Below are 24913 nucleotides of genomic sequence, written 5' to 3' on the forward strand. Positions count from 1 at the left end.
ATTACTGAAACTGCTGGTGCCCTTAGCAATCTGACAGCTGAGCTTCAGGCGGATAGGCTCATGACGTTGCAGAACCGTATGGTTCTAGACGTTATACTTGCAGATCGAGGTGGGGTATGCAGAATGATCCAATCGAGCTGCTGTGTCTTTATTCCTAATAATGCTCCAACAGTTAATGAGGCGATCTCTAAGTTGCACAAGATTTCAGACTCCATACATGTAGACAAGGGAAACTGGTCCTTCATGGAGTGGTTTTGGACTCTGATCTCAGCGTGGGGATGGAAGGTTCTAATGGTCATTGGTGTCATCCTAGTATTCCTATTCTCATGTTGTCTGATTATCCAGTGTGGTCCTGCTCTGTGTAGTCTTTGTGCTGCGACTTGTCTCAGAAAACCACCTGCGTTTGGAGAAAAGACACGAGAAAGGATGATGATACAACAACATGTCACTGACCTGATGAGCATAGAACTAGATTCTGACATAGACTGAGTAATTGCCTATGTAAGGGCAAATGGAGGGTCTGAGGTTCCATGACGGTTCCGTGACGACTTGAACCCGTGTTTTCAAGTTTGTCGGAAATACCTAATATTGGTATCAGTGAACCGCAAATGATCCATTTAGTATATCCTAGTGTTTTCACTACGCTACGAGCAAGAGCACTCCTTCCATTGACATATTTCTGATATACCCATGGCATCCATCTTAGATCATGGCCGCCATTTTGTGTTTCCTTGCCCTCACATATGCAATAGCCTCTGATCACTTCATTCACTCCACTTTGATTAAGGACACGTAGCCTTAGCCGGAGATTCACCTCTTACATGACACGTGCACCTTAAACCAGATCACGCTGTAGCTGCATGACTCGACAAAGGCTGCCTCCTCTGCCCGAGGCCAGCCCTGCCAAACTGGTCTTCGTGTCCATTGTACCTGATCATGATTAGGCGGCCGAAGCCGGTAGCTTTGCCCATTTACAACCCACAAACATCCCTTATCCCACTTTTCTATCTTCCACACCTGGCTCTGTTTCTTTCTTTCTGAATCTTTATTAGGGGGAGGTAACGAACTTTACGATGAGGCGGTCCGGGTCCTGAATGCAATATTGACAGGGAATTGTGACAAACTAGTGGGAACCCCTCTCTTCGCAATGTTTGGCCTCAGATATTATCGACGGTTCCTGTGTAACGTCAAATATTTATTGTTTTAGACACAAAGGTTTTGGGAATGTATTACATGTAAAGAATTTGCCCCTAGCATAAAAAACCGTATATAAGGAGCAACCCACTTTGTACAAATCGAACAGGCTCCTAGTCTCTGCCCGTGTGTAGATTCTGTGACTTCTGTGTCCCTGCAGTAATAAACCTTTGGTCTTTGACGCCACCATCGAGAAGCCCGTGTTTCTGTTCATTTGTGCACCAAGGCAGGTGGAACTCCGGGGTCTTTGGGTGTTGTACCCTGACACCTCTGGACGGAACCAAAAAGTCCAGAACTCCATAGGTTTACACATTGTTCCAGAGTGCCTAGGCCTTTCCTAAAGCCATATTGGACTTCTGAGAGGATCATATTTTCATTCGCCCAACTTTCAAGTCGTTTAAGAAAACTCCTACTCATTATCTTAATAGAAGAGTCCAAAAGGGATATAGGGCAATAGTTACTCGGTTTAGACTTGGACCCTTTCTTGTGTATAGGAATAATTATCGAGTGACCCCAAGACATCGGAATAGAATCCTCAACAACTGCATTGAAAACTCTGGTTAAAATTGGGGACCACAACTCCATTTCATTCTTATATAGGTCAATTGGCACCCCATCATGGCCCGGGGCCTTGCCACCCTAGCTATTTATTATACCTTCATGGACTTCCTCAATATCAGTCAACAGGGGTAATACAGGCCAGTTGGTGTCATTTTGAATTGATGGATTAAAATTGGACGCACTCCTATCGGAATTATTAAAAATGCAAGAAAAGTGTTCTACCCAAGCATCACAATTAACTAAGGAATTCAGGGGCATATTATCAAGGACCAGTGATAAAATTATCGCCGTTTTATCGGCAGGAAACTGCTGATAAAACGACGATAATGGGCTGGATAATACGCCCTTGTTATTTCCCATAGAAGCCCAGGTTAACACCATAACATGGGCTTCTATGGGAATTAACAAGGGCATATTATCAAGCCCATTATCGCTGTTTTATCGGCAGTTTCCTGCCTATAAAACAGCAATAATTTTATCACTGGTCCTTGATAATATGCCCCTCAGTTCCGGGATGTGATCTCCCTTCAAGAAGGGACATTTCACAGTATCCCAAAAAAGTTTACTACCATTCGTGTCCGCCTCTAAACTCAATTTATCCCAGGCTACCGTTTGAAGCTCAGTCTTTCTGCCCTTAATTGCTAACTTATAAGTAAGTCGTAACTGTTCAATACTATCCAAGTGTCTATGTTTAATATTCAAAGTCTTCTTCAAATCCCGTAATGCTCTAGAACAGTTCTGGCCAAACCAACCCATGTTGAAATTTTTGTTAGTTCTAAATGGTCGGCTTAAGGAACTATCCACCACCTCCTTTATCTTAGAGAAGTTCATCAGTATCATTTTAGCATTGATATCATCTTCAAGACACATATTAATTTTTTTCCCTACAGTCATTTATTACCTTACGTTCAAAATCAATGAGGATTATCCTGGCCCACTAAATCCGTACCCCATTAGGTCTACACGGGGTTACATGTGGACCATGTGTGTCATTCGATATGTTTTTTTGGTTCCCAGCAAAATAAAGACATAGAGATACTATTATGATCACTTGTAACCTGCACTTGGATCCTGGGTGTAGAATGCAGGCCTCTTGCATTACCGGAAATTAACATATGATCAATATTCGTTACTGCATTCCTTCCCGTAAAAGTTGGGCATTTCACATTGTAACTGTATGTCGCACAGATTAAGAATTCCAAAATAAATTTAGCAATAACTGCATTAAGGGCCAGTCCATATTCACAGTGGGTGAAATGCATACAATCTTCTTGGTCAGAAACAGAATCCCCCCTCCTAAAACCACAGACATTAGCCAACGACAAGGGGCACATCTGAACATTAAAATCGCCCACCCAAATGATGACAACTGGATTTCTGATGATACTGGTCAAACTGTCAAGTTCTTTTTCCAGGGCATGAACAACGGGTGGGGCCAAATACATTGTTATAAAAATTAACTACAATCACATCACTGCCCTCAATGGATTGAAGCCACATTATCTGGCTGTGTGGGCCAACCGAGACACAGCGTTTAACTTTACATATTCTCATCTTAACGGAGATTAAAATCAACAGACCTCCTTTAGCTCTTCCAAATTTAGAAGCTACAGCAGGTAACCACAATAAGAGGTGACTCCTTCTACATAAATCGGGTCTAGACTCTATGGGGCATATTATCAACAAATATTTATCGCTATGTAGGCTTAGCGACAATTTTTTCATCGCTGCGCATAACCAGATTTTATCGCTGAGATAACGTGCTATTAGCAACGTTTATCTCAAACGCGATAAAATTCCTGGCGATAGCGGCAAATCCGTGAATATCGCAGGAGATACAGCTATATTCATGCATTATCGCTAACAGGGTCTTAGCCATTATATCCACCTCCCATCCATCTATATCTATATCTATACTACTATTATAAAGAGAGAACTTGCACCTTTTGGCCAGGTAAACTCGGGAACCACAGCGCCTATCTACACACCTGATACATCTATGAAAATGTTAGGGTGTGTAGATGGACATAGGCTATATAAATTTTTAAAAAAAGTAAATTAAAAAAATTACGTTTCTAAACAAAGTAGTCCCCTGAAAGTAGCGCCGGCCGGGACCTAGCGCTGGCCACGACGCGACGTGCGTGATGACGACAAGGAGGAGGGCGATGCAGTAATGCCTCGATTTCAGTCTCTCAGGGCCGTGTCTGCTGAGGTCTCTGGGGTTTGCAGTCCCTGTCCCCTCCTGCAGGCAAAAGCAACCCTGTCAACGGTCTCCACGCTGCCTGAGTCCTGGGCTGATTTCGAGCGCTTCCCTGTGCGAAGAACGCCATGTTGACGTGTGCTGCCGCTGAGATCTCTGGGGCTTGCAGTTCCGGCCTCTAGAGTGAGTCTGGGCGGGAGGGGGGCGCAAGTGAGTCTGGGCGGGAGGGGGGCGCGAGTGAGTCTGGGCGGGAGGGGGGCGTGAGTGAATCTGGGAGGGAGGGGGGCGTGACTGAGTGAGGGCGGGAGGGAGTCGGTGCGGGAGGGGGTCGGGGCGGGAGCGGGTGTACTGCCCCCAGCCCCTTTCTGCCCCAGGCAACGCTGGGGCGGGTTGCTACTGAGATATAAAGTGCATCTTTCATCATTGACCCCGCTGCGTGCAATCAGCCGCTTCTCACTCTGCAGCTCCAGGAGAAACAAGAGCCCCTCGGTGCTATAATGCATGTGTCCAGCCGGGCGTGGAGGGCGCTGGGCCGGAAGCTGCGGGCCCTACTGTGTCTTTATGTGGAATGGAAAAGGACCGGCTTCAGACTTGCGGGGGCGTTTCAGTGATTGGCCTGCTAATACCAAGGCCTCCTCCTCGGGACAGGAGCGAGCCACAGTAACGGGCCCGTCGCTCCAGCGTGACCATCCAGCTGATTGTGGCCTCGTTTGAGCAGTGCCCGCTGGTGCCAGCCTGGTAATGGCGATCCGGGAGAGAGACATTGAATGAATAATGCAATGCAGGCCGCTTCTTCCAATGTAGGGGGCTTGAGACAGAGAGCAGCAACCGTCCACCAGGTGACCGAAGCGAACAGAAAGAAGACAGTCTTAACTGTACAAGGCAGGCAAGGACCTCACTTGCATTATGACATCATAATACGGAACCTTTCAACCACACAGGGAGAGTGAGAGCATCACCTTATGACTTCACACAATCACACAGTCTAACTGTACAAGGCAGTTACTGGGGGCGACGTTTCACGCACACAGGTAGAGTGGGAGCAACACCTTATGACATCACAGAAGCAGACATGCTAATGATACAGGGTAGGGGGACAGTACTCTCTCATGCATTATGACGTCACAGAGTGTGACCTTCCTATCCCACAGGGAGGTTGGGAGCAACACCTTATGACATCACAGAAGCCGACATGCTAATGATACAGGGTAGGGGGACAGTACTCTCTCATGCATTATGACGTCACAGAGTGTGACCTTCCTACCCCACAGGGAGGGTGGGAGTAACACCTTATAACATCACAGAAACAGACATGCTAATGATACAGGGTAAGGTGACAGTACTCTCCCATGCATTATGACGTCACTGAGTGTGACCTTCCTACCCCACAGGGAGGGTGGGAGCAACACCTTATGACATCACAGAAGCAGACATGCTAATGATACAGGGTAATGGGACAGTACTCTCCCATGCATTATGACGTCACAGAGTGTGACCTTCCTACCCCACAGGGAGGGTGGGAGCAACACCTTATGACATCACAAAAACAGACATGCTATTGGTATTGGTTGGGGGCACAGTACTCTCTCATGCATTTTGATGTCACAGAGTGTGACCTTCCTACCCCACAGGGAGGGTGGGAGAAACACCGTATGACGTCACATAAACAGACATGCTAATGGTATTGGTTAGGGGCACAGTACTCTAATACATTACTAAATCACAGTGCCCCATGGGCCTTTTAGGATTTGCACTAGAGGTGACGTGTATGAAAAAGGAAGGTTTAGGTCTGGCAGACGGTTTCTTTTGCCAGGTCGAAATGGCTTTTTAAAACTGGACAAACAGGCTGCCATGGCAGGCCTGAGACATGTTTAAAAAGTGTGGGGCAGAAGCAGGGCTACAGGCTCACTAGTAGTATTGAATTTACAGGCCTTGGGTACAGGTAGTACTACTTTACTTTTTTTAAATGATAAAATATTTAAGTGTAACATAAGTTCCTGCCTGTGTATTTGCTATGAAAGTATGTTGCATTACCTGTGAGTGTACATGTTTTGTGCTAGACTTACTCCAAGGTTGGACTGGAGTACATTTAGAAGTTTTTTGACAGTATGTCTAAGGTAATAATATTTGCTGCACTCTAGAATATCGTCCCATAATGCTTAGTATCTCTATCGGTACACCGCCGCCCGCAACCCCACAATAATCTACAATAATACACAGACACAATGTTATCTATACTACTATTATATAGTAAGAACTTTGAACCTTTGAGGCGGGTAAACTCAGGAACCACAGCGCCAATCCAAACACACGACACATCATTAGAATTGTCAGGGTCTGCAGAGTGACATAGGCTACATATACCCAAAAAATATACGTTCTATAAAAAATATACATTCATAAAAAAGTAGTCCCTTGGAAGTAGCTCCGGGCGTGTGCGCTAACGACGTGAACGTGCGTGCTGACATCATCTAGCGCGGGGTGAGCGGCGGACAGGAGCGCGAGGAGGTCGAGAAGCGGCGGACAGGAGCGCAGGGAGGAGCAAGAAACTCAGGCTGAGGTAGGTGAAGCGCAGGGAGGATCGGAACGTGTGCGGCTGAGTGAAGCACGGGGAGGAGCGGAGGAAAGGACTCGGGCTGAGGTGGGTGAAGCAAGGGGAGGAACGGCCCGTTAGCGCTCACACACGCCTGCGGGAGGTCTCCAATGTGCGGCTGACAGAAACGCGGCGAGGAGCGGAGGAAAGGAATCGGGCAGAGGTGGGTGAAGCAAGGGGAGAAGCGACCCGTTAGCGCTCACACACGCCTGCGGGAAGTCTCCAATGTTGTACGACATTCACAACGGAAATAAACGACAGAACGCAAAATAAAATAATAATAAAGAGAGACATGTGTGCGTATTTGCACAGGGCATTGGTCAGCCGGAGATGAGGTTTATTGCTAAGAGGTGGAACGCAAAATAACATATTAATAAATAGAGACATGTGTGCGTATTTGCACAGGGCATTGGTCGGCCGGAGATGAGGTTTATTGCTAAGAGGTGGGTGAAGCAAGGGGAGGAGCGGCCCGGCCCGTTCTCGCAGGGAGGAGCGGTGAACTGTGTGCAGCTAATTAGGGGCCCTGAAGGTGGCGGGTGCGCAAAGGGGGACCCCCCCGGACAACGTCGGGACGGGCTGCTAGTACTAATATAATGAAGAGAGAGCCCAAACCTTTGAGGCGGGTAATCTCAGGAACCACAGCACCAATCACAACACCCAATACAGCGTTGGAAAGGGCAGTTGCAGCAGAAGGACATTAGGCTATGCAGACTCCCACCTTATACATTTAAAAGGTAAAAGAACCGTGCCAGCAAAGTAGTCGCTTGTGGGCGTGTCTGCATTGTGCTGTGGGCGTGTGCTGGGGGCGTGACAAATGCTGGGGGTGTGTGGTACGTTCCGCCCTTCGGGCTGGACTGTTCCCATGAGGCACATGGTCAAGGCTGATTTGCATATGGCCATGTCTGAACTGGGGTGGTGTGGAGTGCAAAAAAACGATGGATTTAGGCCCAGATCTATGTACTGGGGTGAATGTATGATATTGTTCTGCATTCTGTCCATCAATTGTTGTTTTTGCATTTGTCACCCCGAGTTGGATGGGTATGCTCAGACGTCAGTTCCACGCTCTTCACACCACTGGAGTCAAGTTATCCTGACTGAAGACAGCTAATAGCCATTAACCAGTCCTAGGATGCTTTATTCCAGTCCAGGAAAGACATGGCTTGGCAGCTTGGGCTCAGGGTAAAGGCTAATATGGATATGGTCATGTCTGAACTGCGGTGGTGTGAAAAAATCTAATAGATTTAGGCCCAGACCTCTGTACTGGGGTAAATGTATGACATTGTTCTGCATTCTGTCCATCAAGTGTTGTTTTTACGTTCCGCCCTTCATTCCATATTTCAAATCGTGTGCTGTGTGCGGGGCGCGGGATTACGGGGAAAAAAAGCGAGCTCCGGGTGTCCACCCTGCTCCCTTTAAATACCCCTGCACCCCATATTCATAACCCACCCTTACTCCTTAAAATACCCCAACACCCTTAACCCCTTGGACGCTCATGACGAGCTCAGCTCGTCATGGTGTACACCTCCATACACTCATGACGAGCTGAGCTCGTCATGAACAATGGGAATTCAGAAAAGTCAGCATCCAGGAGAATTAGCTGTAGCAGCGATGGTGTTAAACACTAACCCATCTTAACCCTATAAATATACCCTGTACCCCAAAAGCCAAACCTATCCCTAAACCCTAAAAATACCCCTGTACCCCAAAACCCAAACCTAGCCCTGAACCCTATAAATACCCCTGTACCTCAAAACCCAAACCTACCCCTGAACCCTAAAAGTACCCCTGTACCCCAAAACCCAAACATAGCCCTGAACCCTAAAAATACCCCTGTACCCCAAAACCCAAACCTTCCCCTGAACCCTAAAATACCCCTGTACCCCAAAACCGAAACCTAGCCCTGAACCCTAAAAATACCCCTGTACACCAAAACCCAAACCTAGCCCTGAACCATAAAAATAACCCTGTTCCCCAAAACCGTAAGCTACCCCTGAACCCTAAAATACCCTGGTACCCCAAAACCCAAACCTAGCCCTGTACCATTAAAATACCCCTGTGCCCTAAAACCCAAAGCCTAGCCCTGAACCCTAAAAATACCCCTGTACACCAAAACCCATAACTATCCCTAAACCCTAAAGCTACCCCTGTACCCCATAACCCAAAACTATATCTGAACCCTTAAAATACCCAAACACACCAAAACATATACCTCTATAGCTATACTTACCTTATCCAAACATTTTAAAAAAAACATGCTTTTGCCATTCATGCATTTACAACGACTTTCGTTGTAAATGTATGCATGGTAAAAGCATATAAAATGTAATGCCATGCGTTATAATGGCATTGGGGAGTCATGGTACTTTCGAAATGAAAGTATGCGAAGTGATGGTATGCGGAAAGAAAGTTGCGGAATAATGGGTGTTTACCCTCCCCCGGTAAGTACATTGGTGGCACGGCGGCCCACATGTCCAGCAACATACTCATATTTTTTCACCACCGATTGGAAAAATGCGCAGGTCTCTCTCATTGATGGGCAGCACCGGCATAGACTTTTAGACACACCTCCAGCCACAAGTTCTAGAATTGCGAACTTTAGAGCTGGGGAGCTACGTTCGAAACTCGGCATCAGCTCAACATCCTGTGATTCCAGGCAAATCGCTTTGTCTCCCTATGCCTACCACAAATGAATGTGTTCTTCTGTAATGAAAATTGTGCTCATGCCATGTTGTCGAGTTCGCACTATATAATATTGCAAGGAAAAATTAAAGTAGGGAAACTCGAGTTCACACACTACTGAACGCGCACTCTTGAGAATTGGAGCGTTTCACAGGCCTGTCACAGATAAGAAATGCCATCTAAACGAAACCCTACAAAACAATATACTACTGGCCGGCAGCATTTCATACCCGGACAACGTCGGGACGGGCTGCTAGTTGGATATAATGGCAAAGAACTAGTCTGAGCAGGCGTTAGTTTTTGGAGATATTCGCGCTTAGCGCACATATTTCCAACGCTACGCCTGTGTTGGTAATAGGCGATAGCGAGGTTAGCGACTGCTTTCAGTCGCTAACAGGTTGGGAATGCCCACTTTGCATGTCATTAGTGATAAATATCGCAGACATGCTAAGCGGGCCCCAAACGGCTCGCTATCGCCTACAATCTGTCGCTAACTGCTATTAGCGACAGCTTGTGAATAGGGCGATAGAATTATTGCCGCTTAGCGGCTGAAATTAGCCGCTAAAGGGGCTATAATTTCCTATCGCCACCCTTGATAATATGCACCCATGTCTCTTGGAGACAAATAATATCATGTAATTCTGGAGAAATTTAGTCAGACCAAGACCGGGTCTCTAATTTATTTCTTATGCCTGATACGTTCAAAGTAGTGATTGTATATCCACTACAGATGGACTCTTCCCCTGATATAGACATACTGCAGTGTTTGTTCATATAGGACTTTCTATAGTACCACAGAGATTGCTAGTTGGTAAAATGGCCTCTGGAATTTCTCGAGGAGATGCCCCTGGTTGTATATCCTTACACTATGACATTCCAGACCCATCGCTACTACATACCTTGGTACCCTTCTCTTTAATCAGGAATCCCTGGTCCAGCTGATCATTAAGGTCCTTTCCCACCCGTATAGTTTTCTGTACTGGGTCTTTGGGTTGGACTACCTTGCGTCAGTCATTACTATCCAGGGTAGTCAGCGCCTGGAATCTATTAACTACAGGGATATTGAATCTAATTTGTTTACTGAGTGGAGGTATAGTCTCTAGCTATGTTGGACCTCAGGTGTCTATAATAAAATCCCAATGGGAGGAGGGTAATATTCTGGTTATATAACCTGGTCAATGGTGCATTCTCTATAGTATTTCTTGCCCACCTCGGTGAACGGAAGTTAATGATTATGCAATCCCCTTCTAAACATTTATTAAGCGGACCTATCCATCCAACTCTCCAGTTAGTCATTATCTGATAGGAAGCCTCCATAGGGTATCCACAATTTTTAGATAGCCAGTGGATGGTTTTATTTTTTAACATATCATGATTTTCCACCTGGCCGGCCCGTAACTTAGGTACATTAGATAGAACAGCAACATAAGGTTCGCATTCCGGGGGTAGATCTATTCGTTTAGGGGGTGAAGTATCTTGGTCCAACTTAATAACATACTTGTTCCCAGAGCCCTGTGTAGATGACTCTTCAGGTCCTGTCCCTGCTGTGGTATTCTGCATCCGGGCTAGATCAACAGGGGCAGTAGGACTTTCGGATCTTACAATTGCCTTTGTCTGGGGATGCCCTTCTCTATTGTTAGCACAAATTTCCTTTGTGACCAAAACATCAGGGACAGTTGTAAATACCCTATCTGCCCCTGGGAACCTGCTCATACTTCTAGTTTGTTCTAGTTGCCTCTCACTGACTTTGTCCATATTTCCCTCTAGCTTATGTACCTCTCTCATCAAGGTTTCCATTTTATCATAGAGCGGCCTGAGGAGATCTGTTAGAATCTCCGTGATAGTTTCTAATGTAATGTTAGGATTTGGGAGGTCAGTCTGGCTCTGTCTTGGTTGTGGTCCCTTGCTGTTTATTCTTCCATCTTTTTTATATTGGAGCTACACTGGCCAGTTAATTTCTTTTTACACCCTCATGTATTTTTAGGGGATAGTGGGGTAATGGGGATTGATAGAGTTGGTGTCGGCGATATCCGTGAATAATTGTCAGGTGATTCTGCAACTAGGTCAACATCCCTTGTCATTACAGGACCTATTTCATCTATTATTATAGAGTTTTCCATGGAGGGTCTTTGCCCATTCACAATAAGGACGCCCCTATCCTTCTTCCCTTTATCACCCACCTAAGGGCTGGGGCCTACAGCTAAACGTCTCTCGGTACGGTCAGTTTCCTCTGAGAGTACATTTACCGCTCTCACCAGTATCTATAGTAGTGCATGATTTTTTGATCTCCCTTTTATTAGTTTTCCTCTTAGCCATCCTATAAGCACCATTTTAGACAGGTACACACTAGGGATCTAAAACAATAAATAACCAAGTTACAGATGTTCCATATAATATGTCAAAGATAAATACCAGGTCCCGCTTGGTACTGGACAGGGGGGGCCCAGCCCGGCCTCCTCCGGCCTCTGACGGCATAAGACGGTCCCACCTTTGTCCCGGGTTTGGCCAGGGCGCTGCCCGTGCGCGTGCCGTGCCATGGGAAGGCTGCGCTGCTTTTCTTCGGCTGGTGGTTCCTCCCCCTGCAGCTGTGGTCGGATGTCGATTGGCGCGGGGCTCCATAGGACATGGAGTCCCAGCAGGGAGAGCGCGAGTCTGGCACAGCGCTGAAAGGCAGCAGGGAGGTGTGGGTGACAGGCATAGGATCCTGGGACAAAGGTCCCACCAGGATTCAGGGGTATAGAGGCAGAGTAACCCCCAGAAAACAACTCTTCCGGGACCCTACTCAAATTGGCATCAGCAGATAAAGGGGAGTAGAATGTAACCATGGGCCCGATTCACAGAACCAACTTAAGACAAAATTCTGAACCTACTACCATTTTGGTATTCACAGAAGGCACCTACTCATTTTGGTATTCACAGAAGGTACTTACTCATTTCGGTATTCACAGAAGTTATGAGTCCTAACTTTAGGACTCCTAAATGCCTTCTGTGAATACCGAAAGTCTTACATTTTGTCTCAGTTTAGGAGTCCTAAAGTTAGGAGTCCTAACTTTACTAGTCCTAAAATGAGAAAATCCTAACTTTAAGACTTTCGGTATTCACAGAAGGCATTTAGGATTCCTAAAGTTAGGACTCCTAACTTTACTACTCATAAACTGAGAAAAATCCTAACTTTATGACTTTCGGTATTCACAGAAGGCATTTAGGAGTCCTAAAGTTAGGACTCCAAACTTCTGTGAATACCTAAATGAGTAAGTGCCTTTTGTCAATACCAAAATGAGTAAGTGCCTTCTGTGAATTCCAAAATGGTAGTAAGTTTAGGAATTTGTCTTAAGTTAGTTCTCTGAATCGGGCCATCCGTTCCTTTTGCTCGAATCCCTGGAGTGGGGGATAGAGTATTTCCAAACAGGAGACGTAGAGTAGCTTTGATACACGAAGCACATTTGGGAGAGGGTCTGATACATCAAGGGATCTCTAAATCCATACTAGAATTAAAAGAGACATACCTGGTGGCAATTAATTGCCATAACTGCACCAGAGATCGCTCCAGAGAATGCAACCAGATACCTGACTATAGTGTAGCCAGCCCAGTACAGACACCATTGTTAGACAGCATTAGACTTTCTACATGCAGAGGTCAATATGGACGAATGCGCTCCCACAACTATTAAGACAGATTCATTTGGATGTGGCCTTGGAGCTCGGCTGACGCCAGAACTGATGATTTGTGAGTCTTTATCGGCACATACACAGTTGGCATGCTACATTCTGACCAGGGTCCTGCATTTAGCTCTCAAGCTTACAAGGAGGCCATGGTCAATCTGGGTGTTGCATTGCGGTATTCTAGTCCATTCCATCCTGAGGGAAATTCTGTAGTGGAAAGAAAAATACGGACATAAAGCAATCTATAACAGCTAGGGTATTAGGCTTGGGCGACGGTGGGTCAAACATCTAATAAGTATCCAATGTAGTCTAAACAATCTGCCCAGAAGTTCTCTGGTTGGAATCACTCCATATGAAATCCTTTTTGGTACTAGAATGATTGTCTAAGACCTTGATCGTCACAATTCAGTGATAGATCAAAAACCTTTTGGTATCAAAGACCATTTGGCTGTTTTGCAGGACTTAAATGAAACAAGGAGTAGTCAAGGCAACACATTGCAGAAGCCAACGACCACTGAAGAAAAACCACCTGTCCCAGCAAGGCCTGCCTGGATTCCAAAGATTGGGGATCTAGTCAGAGAAAAGGTCGCGGACAAGGAGGAATTTGGGCCTTCATACAGACAACCAGTTCCTGTGCTAGCAATCCATGGATCAAGAACAGTGTTACTGCCGCCCCTTGCTGGAAGAAAGGAGAACAGGTTCATATCTATCGACCTGGTAAAACCACATCATGTGGCCGATCATAAGTAGTAGGCTAAGTGGACCCCAAAGATGTAGCAGACGATCAAATCTGGCTACTATCCAAGAGGTTCAAACTGAGAGACTCATCACCTTTGAAGAATCTACAGTGCGAAAAGAAGACTATGCAAAAAAGCCATGGAACTTGTGCCTCTTGAAACTCAAAAAACAATTTGGCAAGAAACGACTGTCTACAATGATATAGCATCTGACTATACTAATATGATATGTCATCAGTTAGCTCCAGTGATTTCAAGTAATCCTGATGCAATACCAACCATTGACAGAACTGCCTCTGGCTATTTCATTAACTTTGATACATTATCCGAGGATCCCAATGAGCCTGAAACGACGCCAGCAAATAAAACCTTTAAAGAACAAGTAACAGAACTTTTTCATCAACTTGAAAAAACGTATCTGGTATCACCATGGGTTGAACTTTGGATTGTGCTAGGCGTATTTTGTCTCCTACTTTGGCTGACTCTTGTATTAACTTTGGGAATGCTGATAAATGGAAGATATAGTAAAATGGACACAGCAAGTAAGAACATCAACTTGCTCCTGAAGGCCACACAAATCATCTAATTGAGAACAAAGAGACTTGTCATCAGTGAACATCACAGCTGTTCCTATACCTGGTGGTATAGCCTGGGACAGAACTGATTATGACATCTTCGGTACTGCAGGGATTAATAGGCGAGTATATAGTAGGCGAAACAAACTCTTGACCAAGCGCGGATTACGTGCAGTTCATGTGATGCACTCGTGTGAGACGCGCGTGCATGTTAAACCCATCAGCCTCGCACCCATTGGCTCCCCGAGCCAGGCATCAGAAGCATCAGACTTCAAAGCAATCCCTTCCGCTCCCCCGCCCCTTTGCCACACCAGCCATGTCACACCCCCATTTATCTGTGCCTCATCAGACTTCAAAGCTGCCGCTCCCCCGCCCGCCGCAGCAGTCTTCAAAGGAATGCCCTACTCCCCACAGCAGTGCCGAGAGCTTGTTTTCTAAAGCCTCCCTGTTCAGCTTTCGTCTCTCTTTCTCCCCTTCCCTCCATCCTCTGCGCAGCCTCCCTTCGCAACCCCGTCCTTTTCACCCACTCTCTTTCGCCTCACTGACTTAATCCGATGCAAATAGCAGCGCCGCTGACGAGCTTTATTTTCATGTTTCATGTTGCATCTAACTTTCAACACAGTCCGCTTACTCCCCTCCCGCGGTTTGCTCATGGATTTTGAGTTGAAGCGATTTCAGCGTCGGATCTTCGCGACTTGCAACATGTCAGAAAAGAAAATTGTATGCAGAATCCTGTATCCCAAAAAAGTGGGCGTATTGGTTTGTTTTTAAAGCTACTCATCCCGATGGACTCGCTTTAAGCAAAGCAGCAGCTGCCTCTCACAGGATTCCACAAGCATGGCATTAGCCTTTGATGTAATTCAGGAGAAAGAAGAGACACCCGTCTTACCGCTGTTGCACAACATGAAATCAGCAAACCTGGGATAAATACTGGCTTCCCCCACTTGAACAAATGGTGTGATCCTATGCAGTTACTTATTCTCCACTGTGCCTTCTTTTATCATCACCTTTAAACTCCCCCGTTCAGGGTACGCGCTGTACGAAAACATACTGTTGGCTAGATTAGAATGTTGTTCCATCTGTAGTGACAATCTAAGCCACAGACAGGATATGCACGACAACTGACTTGCTTTTTGGGTCAGTAATGGCATCGTAGTCAAGGCGGTGGAGAATGGGCTTACATATTTCTAAGCTCATGTTTAGAAACCATTAATTCTAATAAATGACACTCATACCGGTGATATAAATCCCGGAAGTGAAATGTTTTGCATGTAAAATAAACCTATTTTGGGGATTTTGAAGTCTTCACCATATTTTACATGTTGTTTGTTGCACAATGCACCTGCCGCGTGCATTACGGCTCGGCTCGAGCTCGATCTCTAGCTACCACCCACACTGGGCCCAGACTCGACCTCCCAGTTCATTTGCTGGTTTTCCCAGCTCTGCTAACAGTGACCCTCCCGGCGACTTGCATCCACCCTGCCCTTCTGGAACTAGGATGCAGACACGTGACTGCCAGAACCGCAGCACCACCTGCTCTACCAAACAGTGTACACGCACACAGCTCTGCTAGTTCACCTCCGTGCTGTTCAGTAGCACTCTGTACCTCTGCTCTCACAGTACAAGGTTATGCACACACAGCTCTGCCAGTTGACCTCCATGTCGCCCAGAGTACTCAGTAACTTGGGCACCAGGGCACACAAACGCTGCTCTGCCAAAGTATCTCAATGACACTCAGCAAACATGACCTTCCAGGACTAGGAGATACTGCTCTGCCAGGCCATCGAGCTTCCGCTCTACTGAGACAGACAGACAGACACACACACAGACACACACACACAGCTCTGACAACACACACTCACTCTCTCACACGCAGACACACACACATCTCTGACAACGCACACTCACTCTTGCACACGTAGATACACACACAGCTCTGACAACGCGCACGCACTCTCCCACACAAACACACACACACAGCTCTGACAACGCACACTCACTCTCGCACTGTAGTGTAGTTCCTAGTTTCCCACTAGGCCCTGCGCATTGGAATAACATAAACAGTAGTATCGACGTAGAAGTGCGGATCTTCCAGGCCTCTACTGACTATGCTAAACTTAATTGGGTGTGTTACCAACTAGCTCAGAGGTCACTGGAAACTTTCTTCTCTGTATAGGAAGTGATCAGCTTCCCTGGCACAGACAAGAAGGGATTCAGCTTTCCAACAACCGTGCAACATGACAACTTTGCTCCTCAGATCAAGAGTCAATCTCTAGGGTCGTGTGAAACAATAGACATGTATTTCACTCAGTCAAGTTAGTGCAGTTTACTTTCACGAGATGTAGAGAATAGAGAGACGGGCCTTTGTCAATAAAAGGTTAACATTTATTGAACAGTCTTTCTTCTCGTACAAGAGAAATGTATTGCCACAATTGCAAGACTTGTTATGATAAAAAGTACGTACAGTAAGATAAGTATTGCGAAATAATACTGTAAAAGCATTGATATGGTTTCTTAGCCATACAATGGTTTAAAAGTAATAAAACATATATACATTCATATATACATTGGGCTAAAATACTCAACTGGTGCTTCTAACTAAGCCTACCCCAGTGTGCCTGACCTAAGCCTAACACGTGGAAGGGGAGTAAGTAAGTAGCTTCAGTTTAAGTTGGTTTTGCCAAGGTTTGCTTCAAGAATTCTTAATAAGGGTTTAGTCAACACCATACCTCTGAATAGAATGATGGAGGTCTGGTATCTCTTTCAGGAGGAACTCGGTATCCCAGTCACCCGCGAGGGCAGACTAGAAACGCTGGAGCTGGATTTCTCTCCACGAGAAAGGCAGAGTCTCTCTTCAGCGCGTCGAGGAAAAGGAAGGGGGACAGCTGGCTTCCGCTGGATGTCTTCGCAGAGGGACGGCTGTTCAGCTCCTAGTTACACCACACCATTGTTCGCGCTTTAGCAGCGATAATGGTATCAGCAGCTTCAGGCGACGGGCAGCAGGCTGCAGCAACAGGAACGCTCCTTGCTTAAGGCAACGTTGGTAATATTTATACCTGACAGGTGCCTGGTTTGACGCAAGTTTGTTGGACATAAGACGTCAATTAAAGATGTCACTAGGAAGTGATAGCTATCAGTTGCTCATTAGAGTTCTATTACTAATCAAAACACAGCAAGCGGGGATTTCCAGGTTTGCTGAGTTTTCATCTTGTTGAAGAACTCGGAGTGTTAATCTAGGAATATCAGATAGTGACTTCTGCTCTGTCATTGCACTAATTGGTTGCAAAGGAAGTGGCAGAGAACTATTCTGGAATGTGGCTCTGGTCGTGTGAGGCCAGAGATGACTTTCTGAATATCACACTTGAACGGTTATGCCAATATAGGGAATAAATGGATTTATAGCCGAATAGGGGCATAAGGTCACAGTATCGATCAGGAACCTAGATAAACACGCAACAGCACATGCAGACACGAAGTCCCTCACCCTCACACCCCCTCGCACACCCTCACCCTCACCCTCACCCTCACACACCCCCTTCATACACCCGATTCACCCTCACACCCCCTCACCCTCACACCCCCTCACCCTCAAACACCCTTACCCCCGTCACCCACACCCCTGTCACACTCAACCTCCCTCACACCCTCTCACCCTCCCTCACACCCTCTCACCCCCACCCTCACACCCTCACACCCCATCACAACCCCACACCCTCACCCTCACAACCCCATACCCTCATCCTCGTACCCTCACACCCCCCACCCTCACACCCTCACCCTCACACACCCTCACCCTAACACACCCTCGCCCACCCTCACACCCACTCACCCTCACACACCCTCACACACCCCCACCCTCTCACCCTCACACACCCTCACTCACCCTCACACCCCCTCACCCTCACACCTCCTCACCCTCACACACCTTCACCCCCTCTCACCCTCAAACACACTCTCCCTCACACACCCGCACACCCTCACCCTCACACCCCTTCAGGCCCCCTCACCCTCACACACAATTACCCTCACACACACTCACTCACACACCCTCACCCTCACACCCCCTCACACCCTCTCACCCTCGCACGCCCTCACCCTCACTCACCCTCACACACCCTCACCCTCACACCCCCTCACCCTCCCTCACCTTCACTCTCACTAACACACCCTCACCAGCATAGCATAACAAAACAAAACATAGCTTAACAAAACAAAACATAGTGTGGAAATACAGTTTTTGTAATGGACGAAAGCTCCTCCATTTTGCATTTCCCAGCCACCATTTTGTATTAGTCTCTTCTGCTTGCCACCTCTGCACATATGGTGTGGCCGCTTCATCAGCACAAGGAAATGTTGATACATCACCTGACCCCAGAGCATATGTTTGTACTTCACTTTATGACGCACAAGTAGAGCAGGGTATGTTGCTTAAAGGTCAATGACTCATTTGCTCAGCTTTCCTATCCAACTAATTCCAAATGTATTACAGCTAACAAAAGACTGCTGATGGTAATGGATCGTTGTTGACACAAAGAGATGTAACCTTTCCTCTGTATCCGGATGACTAATCAAGTGGGCGCCTGACTCTGTAACCACAAGCCCGCCCATGTTTATACTTGCCACAAGTTATGCATAGTTCTGTTTTATTTCTGTTTATCACAAGATTGTTGATGACTGATGGGGTTTAGTGAGAAACCTTTATATTTGTGTTCAGCAAGCCAAGTATACATATTTCCAGAGTCACTGGCCCTGACCAGTACGTGATATTGTTTGGAGATCATTAATCATCCTTGACAGCTGCTGATTTATCATATCCATCCCCACCTACGCTAATGGAGCACAAAAGTATATAAGGCTGTCTCTGACTTTGTAAGTTGTCCACTTCCCTCATAGCCACATGGAGCTGTGAGGTGGTGTACCCGCTCGAGCGCAATAAATCTTTTTATGTTTCAGTTACCTCCGACTGCTGGTCTTCCTTTGTAAGCATACCTGGGCGAGGTAGAAGAAATCCACTTTGTCAGCTGGCGACTCTGGTGGGACCTCTCCGTGGGACATCCAACGGCTACCTGAGTCCGTGGTTGACAGGTGCGACTGAGGACCGAATGATCGTAGGGGCCCCTGCACGAAGGAGACAGCGTTTCTCCGCAGCAGCTGCCATCTGAAGTCCCGACTGGCCTCTTGACACAGGATTCCCCAGCAGAGGTCCACAAGCTGATCCCTTTTGAAACAGACGTGTTGTCCGAAGACCAACAGCCGGACGATTTAAAGGACACACCACAGATTGGTGAGATTGTTCTGTTGCATGTTTTGATAAAAAGAAGTTTTGTAACTAAGTTTTTAAGTTGTGGTTAAAAGGGTAAAAGGATAGTTATAACTAAAAATAATAGGAACAATGAAGAAATGCATTTCTAAAACGTTCTGTTGTGTAAGTTCAGGTTACCGGTTGGACAAAAGCGTCCCCAGCCCTGTTGAAGACAGTCCTGGTTGGATATTAATGATAAAAAAAGGAGTATCAGTGAGCCTATACAATAGAATATGGCATGAGTACACAAAAAAAGATAAGGAATTACAGTTTCCTATTGATGGTACCTTTGATTTAGCTAAATTACAGTATTTACAACAATGTATGATGGAACGAAAAGTCCGACCTGCTATGTTTGAGACATTTCAAACATGGGAGAAATCTGCTCGAACTAGGGCCATGAACCAAAAACAAGATAGGGAAAGAGAAAAGAATAAAAGAACTACGGCCAAGGTAGCAGAATATAATAGTATAAAGATAAACGAAAATATTGAACAGCAGGACAGAGAATTTCGGATAAAAACAGAAAAGTGTTTTGTCGCAGTAGACAAAAGAAATTGCCAGCCTGTCAATTAGGTATTAGAGGACTTGTTAGACAAGCCTCCCCCATATAATATCCAAAATCCTGTTCCCCCAGGTCCCGGTATGGGGGGCCAACAACTTAACATTGTCGCCCCACCACAAATACAGCATGTGCTCCCTCCTGCTGTGCCGGTCCAACAAGCATCCGCCCCTGTTGTACCGGCTCAGGCCCAACAAACAGCCTCTCCCACTAGTAGTTCGCAGGGCACACATGGATCTGTGGGAAACACCCCAGCAACACCGTCCGCACCAACACTTTCCAGCGTGACACTTCCAGTACCAATGACGCCACTTGCTTCACAAAGTGATTCCCCCGCAGTAAATACACAAAGAGCAAAAATTTGGCCGAATTCCCCGTGGTTTACATCATCAATGACAAGTAGACGAACACCAGACATGTACCTTAGACACACCCGATTAGGATTTAATGAAAAAGAAACTATAAAAAAATGGCACGAAAATGGATGGATCTTGGGGACATAAAAAAGAGAGGAGCCTGGGAAGCGTTTGAGGGAATGACGGAACTAAGAGCTAGAAATCTTGTTATTAATAGTATGGTGAATAGATTGCTTGAATACTGTCAACTCTTGCTAGAGAATAGTACAGTTTCTTTCAGAGTACCAGTGTGGTTACACAAATTATGGAGGGAGAGCGATCACTCCATATTAACGAATACAGAATGTGAAGATGCGTTTAATGCTTGTTATCACTACCACAAAGAGCTAGATATCATTATGCATAATGCCATCGGTCAACATATCTCCCAACATTTTGGTCTGGAAGACGAGCATGATACCTCAGCTTACCCTATGAGAGAGGTACATCCACTTCCTAATCCAGGAGGTGCAAATCTCGCCGCTATCCCACAATTTGTGCACACTCCCTGGACTAGGGCAGATTTGTTGGCCCTAAAAAAAGAGTTACCTGACCCTAGAAGTAATCCAAAATTATTTTATGAAAACCTTGAATCCGCTCTTAATTTAACACCTATGCTACAAAAAGATATCGATTTTCTATTCGATTTTCTGGTACCACAAGAACTATGGCGCCCAGTCAGGGATCATGATTCTCCAAATATTAACTGGGGAGCCATAACGGTTGCGGATACTAATAGACGAGCGGGAGAGGACGTGCCACCAGTACTAAAAGCTTTACCCGGACACATTATAGCTAAGCATGAGCGAATTTTGCAGATCTCGCGTTCGCGAATTTTGCGGATTCGCGGATTCGCAATCCGCAAAATCCGCGAATTCCCGCGAATTTGCGGATTTTTTTTTTTTTGTGTTCGCCCGTGTTTCTGCCAGTTCGCGAGGGTTTTTACAATTTCGCAATTTGCGAACTTACCTGTCGGGTCGCAAGTTTTGCGAACTTGTTGTTTCTACGTGTCCAGCCTGTTTGGGACACTCTTCTTCATCACTGCCACTCTCTGTCACCACTGCCACTCTCTGACTACTCATGCCACCCTCTGGCCCACCCATGCCACCCTCTGTTTCATCACCACACCCTCTGGTTGTCCAGTGTACATTATTTTCGGCAAAGCAAAGCACACCTTCCCTGCCTCAAGTGACCTGAATTAATTTGGGGCTGATTAATGTGTCACAGAATATTTTTTTAGCTGGCACCTGCTTCCTTAGTGCGCCCTGATTAGTGATCTTTTGCACTTGCTAAGTGCTTTCATTGTTGCAAAATTAGTTACAACACCTGCCCTGCCCCAACTGACAATAATGAATTAGGGGCTGATTAATGGATTTTAACTTCCAGCCTGGCTCCTGCTTGTCTCCCTTAGCTGTAATTCAGGACCTTTGTGGCATATGTGTAACTATTCTGAGGTTCAGAGCAGGGTCACATAATAGTTTCAACTGGCAACTGAACTCTGGAGGGGCCCCTCAGGAAGCACTACAGGAAATGGCTACTAATGATGAGCCTGAACTTTTGAACCTGGTAAGTAGTTACTTTCAGTTTTGCTAAGATCGTATTTCTGCAATTTTGCACTTATTCACGGGGCGCGAACTCACGCGAACAGTGCGAGCAGTGCGAGCAAAATCCGCTGCTCGCGGATTTGCGGATTTTGCGGGAGATTCGCGAATCTCGCGGATTGCGAATTTCCCGAAAATCCGCAAAATCCGCGAGCGGAACGGATTTTCCGCCCATGCCTAATTATAGCACGCATGCAGCAAATTTTGCCTAGACAAAAAGTGGACTGGGATAAAATGACCGCTTGTAGACAGAAAGAGGGAGAGGAAGTGACTGATTTTTTCAGCAGAATAGAAGAGATTTTTAAAGGGTATAGTGGACAGGACATTCAAACAGTACAAGGAAAGCGCATTTTTGCTAACCAGTTCGTTAATAACATTTTACCTGACTTATCGGACAGTATAAAAACATATGAAAGTACCTGGACTGCTAAAGATCCAGCTGAGTTATTGACAATGGCTTGCTATTATGAGAATAAGAGAAATTCAGAAAAGGGGAAGAAGGATAAGCAAATGAAGGAATTAAAAACAAAAGCATTAATGCAGCAAGCTTTTCCTGACAGAGGAAGGTCAAGAGGACGTACAAATTTTCAGAGGGGAGGTGGACGTAGTCGTGGGGTTGGTCGAGCTGTTTCAGCTCCTACGCAGCAAAGAGCAGGGTTAGGGTACAACCAGTGTGCCCATTGCTATGAGGAGGGACATTGGAAGAATGAGTGCCCTTTGTTACAGGGCCAGGGTCAAACTATGAGAAATAATGCAAACACTTACAGAGGAAACTCAGCTCCCCGTGTAGACAGAGGCAGAGGTAGAGGACAGCAGAGAAATTACAGTGACACTGAGCAGACAAATTATTTTGACAATAACAGGAACAATGCGTATTTTACTCAAGATTATACACAATATGATGACAACGAGGACTGGACGCAATAGGGATGCCCAGGAGAGGACAGGGAGCGAGTGCAGATACCAGTGGATTCTTCAGGCCCATATGTAAAAATGGTAGTTGAAGGTGAAGAGAGAAAATTTCTTCTAGATACTGGTGCCACTAATACATCGATTTCCCACCGCTTGCTCCCCCATGTTCCTCTCTCGGGAAGATTAGATAAGTCGGTGGGATTTTCAAATGCTGTTGTCACGAGCCCCATTTCGCGACCATTGGACTTCACAATTGGTCCTATAACAGGGAGTATGCCATTTGTACTAACAGAGAAATGTTCGCTAAATTTGCTTGGTTTAAAGGCTTTGAAAATGATGCATGCTACTATATACTGCACACCGGATGGTGTCTATCTGACTTGTAAGAAACAAGGAGTGTCCAGAAAATACATGGTTTCAGACAAAAATTACATACCACCCGAACTGCAGGATATTTATCCAAAATTATGGGCACATGGACCAAATGATGTAGGTGAAATGGATATTGAGCCAGTCCATATTACAGTTAAGCCAAATGTCAGATTACCTCGCATTCCCCAGTATAAAATATCAAAAAAAGGTGAGGAGGGTATTAGATTAGTCATATCAGACTTATTGCAATGTAAAATAATACAAGAAGTTACAAGCAGTCCATGTAACAGTCCCATTTTACCTGTGGTTAAACGTGATGATGGAACAGGACAGGTCAAATATAGGATGATTGTTGATTTGAGAGCCATAAACAAAATAGTGGAACCACAATACCCAGTTGTACCTGACATTACAGCAATGTTTTCATCTGTACCACCTTCAGCCCAGTGGTTTACTGTAATAGATCTGAAGAATGCCTTCTTCAGTATCCCCATACACCCAGACAGCCAGTATTTGTTCAGTTTTAGTTTCCAAGGGCGATCATATAAATTCTGTTGTGTTCCCCAGGGGTATACTGAAAGCCCTAGCATCTATAGCCAGGCATTAAAGAGACAATTAGATGACTGTGCTTTGCCACCAGGTACAGTATTACTGCAATATGTAGACGACTTACTGATCACAGCTGAGACAGAGGACATTTGTAAGCAGGCTACGCATGATGTTCTAGCATTTCTTGCTCTGCATGGACACAAGGTTTCGCCAGCTAAGTTACAATATTGTCGACAGGAGGTAACTTACTTAGGTCATCTCCTGTCGAAAGGTGGGAGGAGATTATCATCTGAAAGAATACGAACAGTGCAGAACATTCCCAGACCTAGAACTCAGAAAGATGTGCGTGCATTTCTTGGAATGGTCTCCTTTTGTAGGCAATGGGTACCAAATTTTTCTTATCTGGCCAAACCATTACTGTCCTTAACTCGCAAAGATGTGGAAGATCCTGTTCCTTGGGATAAAGAACATCAAGATAGCTTTGTGGCTTTGAAAACTGCTTTATGCAATGCACCTGCTTTGGGGACACCAGATTACACTAAGAACTTTGCACTGTTCGTACATAAGAGAGAGGGATGCGCAACGGCTGTACTAACCCAGAAAAATGGAGAGAAGAATAGACCATGTGCCTATTTTTCCTCAACATTGGATCCGGTAGCGAGAGGCCTACCGAACTGCCTCAAAAATATTGCTGCAGCGGCTGCTGCAGTAAGACAGGCAGACTCTATTGTACTTGGACATCCAGTTATGGTTTACGTACCTCATTCAGTAGACATACTGCTGAATAAAACCAAAACTCAGCATTTAACTAATGCTAGGTTGACTCAGTATGAGCTAATACTAATGGCCACTAATGTGACCTTGCAGAGGTGTAACACCATAAACCCAGCTACTCTGATGCCTCTCCCTTCGGAGCAGGATGAAGTACAACATGATTGCGTGATTGTCACTGAAACTGAAACGAAAGGTCGAGTAGATCTGACAGATATACCAATGCAAAAAGTCGATGGAACACTAT

Source organism: Lissotriton vulgaris, chromosome 1_2 (assembly GCF_964263255.1).
Source record: "Lissotriton vulgaris chromosome 1_2, aLisVul1.2, whole genome shotgun sequence".
Taxonomy (NCBI): domain Eukaryota; kingdom Metazoa; phylum Chordata; class Amphibia; order Caudata; family Salamandridae; genus Lissotriton; species Lissotriton vulgaris.